The following is a 6,122-nucleotide window of genomic DNA, read 5'->3' on the forward strand; positions in this document are numbered from 1 at the left end:
CACAGGGTTTCCCTAATGCGGGGCTATGAATGTGTGCGCGTTATTATGTTATTATTATTATTAATACATTGGTCGAGTTCCACAAGAACGTTGTTTACTGGATTGGAGCTGGATTGAATGGATCTCGGTTTTAACATAAAAAAATCGAATATCGGTAAAAGAGGGTACTCATTTACAAAAAGTATTTAGCGAGAACAACGTCACGGGCGCAGTCTAGTTCTATGATAAACATATCTGTGGCGTGGAGATAATTTCGGTCAACCACAGGCCGAAACCGTGAACGATCGAGAGCAATGTTTCTTTCTGATGTTCTACTTATAACAGCGGTGTTATTCTTCTTTACCAACATCAATTTTATAACAACATGGATATTTTTAGAATATATAATCTGCTCATATTAATACAAAGAAATTTGTGTTTGACACCTACGTACAGTGTGCGAAGTGGAACAGCAACAAAAGCACAAATAATAAGAACTTGTATAAATTTGACGAATATGTGATAAATATCATAAGATTTTCATAGAAATGATCGGCATTAGCAATATACAGTATATTTAAAAGTGTATCAGTAAATACAGTGTGATTATGAGTGCCTAGCTGATTTAAACAATGTTTTTAAGATGTCGGTTGTATTTCGTACATACCTATAATCTTTGTTTTCTTCGACTCCAGCTACAAGTAATTGCTTTTAAAGTGTTAGTTTTGTGTATATACTATAAACAATTTAAAAGCGGAAGAAAAACAGAAGTGAAACAGTTCGTCCAATGAAGTACTGCCACCTTACGTATTTCTGCCGCCCAGCTTACATAATGTAAGCATTACTGCGTTCTGGTTTTGAATGGCAAGGGATTTTGCGGTTTAAAGCTCGGAGTAGCACCGCACTTGTTATGGACTGGTGTCTCGCTTGCCACTAGGCGCGCGACTCGGTCGCCTCATCGCTTTGTATTATAAAAAGAAAAAACAATATTTGGAGCTTTTTCCTACATGATACATTTTAGTGATAAGGTGAGAGGTATTTCTCTTTTATAATAAGTAAACATAACTTAATTACATGTGATGTACAGTGTGGTACAGTCACACAAACTTTAGAAACTTATAACGACTCAGCCGGTATCGAAGCCAGACTATTGAACCACGGAACTGAAAAACTGAAGCGATTAAAAAGTTTACAAAATCAAAATAACTTTTAATAATAAACATGAATTTAAGTGTGGTAGGAATTTATTTTTCTGCTCCGAATTTAGTGCAATTTCTATTAGTAGATGGATGGCACTTTATAGAGAGAATGTGGATGGACGCTGTATCAGAATGTTCTTAAAAAAGGTCAGGTTAAAAGTATCAAACAAACTTGTATGAAGAGACTGATGGAAGTGGAGGAGGCGAACGAGTTTTATCAGGAGCAGTAGCAGGAGAGGTCTATGGTCTATTGCTTACTCCGGTGGGTGACAGGCGTGATGATATGTGTGTATGTTCTATTTATACTTTGGCAATAGTTGTTCATATGTCTGGTTATGAAAACCAAAGATGTATCTTGTTATTCTGAATAAATATTTTGTATATATTATAATAATACTATAATTACAAGAGCCTGTGTGATAACTCGCGTGAGTAATAAGTAAAACAAAATTTTAATTGATCCAGACAGTGCAAAAGGCAGAGACTTGAGAGATGAAAAGGTGGGACGCCTACGAAGGAGGTCAGTATCGTCCCAACCACATGCTTCTTAGCTTCCAATAGAACCCCGTGGTTACCGTTATTATTTGAGTAAAATACTCCAGTAAATGACACTATTAAGAAAATATTGATAACACCCATTTGAACTGGGGTTTTGGGCATTAGCAACTTGGACTAAAGGCTCCATATAAATTCGACTGCTCGAGATGTGATACTTTAAGAACATGCAAATTTTCTCATAAAACAAAACAGTACAATGTTTGATTAAAGACTGAAAAATTCACTGTAATAATCTCAGTACAGAGTACTAACAAAATCGACCTCAAAAGTACGTGGAATTACATCTATTTGCCAAGTTTTATTGAAATCGGTTACCGGAATGTGCGCAAACCCGGATTCATCCCGTAGTTCGCCACTATACGGAACTTGCACAGGAGATAATATCGGATAAAAATCGGTTCTCACTACTCAAAGTATATTGAGAGAGAAAAACGCCGTGAATTGGAGAATAGCACAATCAACCATTAAAATAATTGATCCTTACAATAAAAATTTAATAGTAATAATAGGCGCTATTTATAAAAATGAATCTTCATGCGTGAACAGCCACCCTTAGAGGTGGATGATTTTCTTCAAAATTAAATGGGACCACTATGGAGGTACCTTCTTTCCAACAAAAGAAGAATCATCAAAATCGGTTCGCAAATACCGGAGTTATCGCGTAACATACATACAAAAAATATTCAGTCGAATTGAGAACCTCCTCCTTTTTTGAAGTCGGTTAAAAACGTTACGCAATCTCTGATAAACTCTTGCTTATATTTATAGAACAATTGATATGACGGCCGTAAAAATACTAACATAATTTACTTCATTTACAAGAAATTCCTGGCATTGTGTCGTTACAGCCAAGCAATTATGACCTGTTCTTTAAAATTTTTTGTTTGTATTTTCCTCTTGCGTAGCCTTCAATAGATTGTTATTTAAATGTGTAGCATCCGCTTTTAGTTATTAAACTGTACATGGTACAGGTGCTGGCATTACACCTTGTTGTTTAATTGCGGAGCGTTTAAATATAGGCCAGGGGGCGGCAATGCAAAAACGCTAATATGAAACCTGTTGAACTGTAACGTCAATAATCTACTGTATAGTGTAACAATTCCGAACGTCCCAGAAAGTCCCAAGACGTTCTAGATTCATTTCATCATTTCATCATTTTTTTTTCCAAGGATTGATTATGGAGAGTGTGTATATACGATTCACGTCTATGGAGAGTTTTGTGAACCATACGACATGCTAATATTGTGTAGTTAAAAATAGGTAAAAATGATAAATGAAATTGGCAATTTTATTTGCATTTCAAAAATGTATGCAAGTGCAAGCCCCATGCTGGCAAGGGAACCTGAATCCTTGAGTTTATTCGTGCGTGATTCCTCTAGGCAATAATTAGTGTTTAAGTGAATTGTTTTGATGATTACTTTTAATGAGTCTCGTCAATTTAGTTTACTGTGCGATACATTTCTTGTACGTACGTACATACTCGGCATTAAAATGCAACTTTGGCCGAATCTAACTTATACAGAATAATAATAATTATAAACTCACGTTAAAGTATACTTGTGTATTCTTAGTGTGTATGAAAGATTGTTAAAATTGCTGTAATTTGTATGTAAAAGTTTTAGCCTTAAAATGAACATATTAATTGAATTAGAAATTAAGTTACATAAAATGAAGCATTCGTTTACGTTATCACAAGAATATCGTTGCAATAATTTAAATTTCATTTGAAAATGCATTACTACGTGGTCGTGCACATGTTAGTCGCACATAGTATGTAAGTCAAATGAGTAGTTAGTAGCAGATAACAGTCATTCATGTTGTTTTGTTCCAATGGCATGGTAATAATGAACTGAGCTAAGCGTTCTTTACGTCACACCTTCACCATGTCGACAATCCAACTATTCATACACCTGTCGGCTTGTTTATTATATAGTTTCTTTTACTTTAATGTAATTTATGGAGGCAATTATTGTAGTTGCCTATTGTTTTAGACTTGTTTTTTAAAGCGATCCCTACGAAAACATTTCTTTCTACAATTTTCTTATGCTACTTGTAACCACGTAAAACATAAGAAAAGAGAAAATAAGCCAAGTGTATCATTTGGTGATTGTATCTTTAGCCACCTTGTCTCTCTCTGACAAAAACTTTATTTTGTCACATCACGTAACAGCATCAACAAAACAAACTATTCTCTACGCAAAGAAAATAAATACGAAACACTCACCTGAATCTAAGACGTAGAAGTTACCAATGTTTAATCTGTATCACAGACGAAAATTACTCTCACAGCTTGTCCATGGCAGTAGTAAACTATATTATGTTTTATTACACTCAGTTTTCTCGAGAGGAAAACTTTAGAATAGTAGTACGGAGCGAAGGAGAACGCACACACTAGGCCACAACACACGACTAACGCCTCACGGAGTCGAAGTGCAACTGGCAAGAGTTAGTACTGCCCACCACAGCCGCCACTGGGTATCCGCTCGTGCCACTCGACGCGATCGAGTCTATAAGAGATGTATTTAATAAAACTAAAAACTCCTTTTAACTGGCATGGATTTATAATTCACATGTTGACAAAAGGTTTGACAAACAAGTTATATAAACTGTCTTTTCTTCGCTTTATTCGTTCAAGTCTGAAGGTTCAAGTAAAAGGCAATAATAATAATAATAATAATAAATAATAAATAATAAGAAAATAATAGAGTTTTGTTAATTGTAATATTTTCTAGGTTGCGATCATAATTTGTGTGTCTAGACAAAATTGTTAGATGATGGATAAAAAGTCAACGAAAAGTACATCACACGACAAAATAACGGTTAGTAATAATGTATCAGAGAATAACATAAGTAAATCAAGCAAAGATCGAACTGACAGGTTATGGACTACAATTGCAACTTCTATCAAAACTGTAAAAGAATCGACATTGATTTTAAGCAAGCCAAAAGAGGTTCCTAAAAAGTCCAGACTGCGAGAAAAAGGCGACTGTGATGATTCGAAGAGTTCATCACACACGAAATATTATAAGCAGAATCAATATTTACCTGAGGTGTACAAGAAGATTACATTAGATCAGTACATGGGAGTAACGTCTTCCACTTCGGGGACATCCGACACGTTCCACTGCAAACACCCTGAAGGAAGAACTTTTAGTGAAACAACACTTTTGAAAAGAAATCTTGAAAAAGTAATAGATCCAATCCCGATAAGTGAGTATTGTTGTCACTCATTATAAGCTCATTCAAGTTTCTATTTAACGGAATTTAATTGGCACCATATTTAATTTGCATTGAGAAAGTGCGCTACAAATTATAATGCTCCTTGTAGTACAATTGAAAATGTGTTGCGCTTTCCCTCACCCACATTTCCTTAAATCGCTGAACCATTTTTGTTATGGTACTTTGGGTCGCATGCCTAAGTGCATGGATACGTTGCGCTTTCATTTGAATGATTCCTAATTATTAATGAAGTTTTTGCTGAAGTTATTGATGTCAAAGTACTATGAAGTTCTTGAGTATATAATCAATATGTGAGTAAAATAATAATTATTCTCTGCTAGACCTTTCAAAGATTTAAGTACTTTTGTGGGACAATCCATCGAGTGACTTCAACATTTTTCACTTCCTTACTTCGCCTACTGCTTGGAATAAGCCTCCCTTAGTTCTTTTCCATATTTTTTTTTTAATAATAACGCACACACTCAACGTCACCCCGCACTGGAAACCGTGTCGCGGGTGCCATGGGCACACACATAGACAACCAGAAATTACTCCCAAACTCACGAGAGGAATATGTGTAGGCCATACAAATATTTCTCCCGTCCCGGGAATCGAACCTGGGACTTCTGCGTGGCAGTCCGGCATGGTAACCGTTCGACCACAGAGGCAGTTATGTCGCGACTTTCAGTGCAGTGACTTTCCTGCTCATTCGTAAGATAGTTGAATATTGAGGTTTGTGTTTAGAGATATAATTATATTTTATTTTTCTGTTAATGCTGTATTTTGTATTAATAACTATACATCGCACCCCTAATGGAACATTCGAGACGTCAAAAATGTTTATTACTCCTTTGGATACAGAAAAATAGACACCCACACTACCACAATAACCCACATCCTCTCCGATTCTTATAATCTTAAATATTGACTGAGTAGTGACCAAAAAACTAAAACACTGCAACTATTTTCTTTTATAAATTTAGGTCAAAAATCCTGCTTGTCTAATGAAATACTGTTACTACTTATTAGAAATGTTTCATTCATAAAAGCCTAACTGTATAAAAGCCTACATAGCATGTTGGGACGTAAACGTGTTGCGTAGTGTTCAAAACGACGTTGTTGTTAACGAAATTGTAATTTGTAATAAGAATAAACGAAAAGTGGACT

At 35.3% G+C, this 6,122-nt stretch overlaps 1 protein-coding gene across 1 annotated transcript in view; it reads right to left on the minus strand.

The window, feature by feature from the left end:
• The window catches only part of LOC113234431 (nostrin), a 58,452-nt gene extending 54,322 nt beyond the window's left edge, over positions 1-4,130 (minus strand). The window contains exon 1 of the mRNA XM_026469779.1: positions 3,961-4,130. The gene's annotated coding sequence lies outside the window, so the exon portion shown is untranslated. The remainder of the gene's footprint in view (positions 1-3,960) is intronic.
• Between the last annotated feature and the right edge of the window lie 1,992 nt (positions 4,131-6,122).

Source organism: Hyposmocoma kahamanoa, unplaced genomic scaffold, assembly GCF_003589595.1.
Source record: "Hyposmocoma kahamanoa isolate Upper Pololo Valley unplaced genomic scaffold, ASM358959v1 100021, whole genome shotgun sequence".
In the NCBI taxonomy this organism is placed as follows: Eukaryota; Metazoa; Arthropoda; class Insecta; order Lepidoptera; family Cosmopterigidae; genus Hyposmocoma; species Hyposmocoma kahamanoa.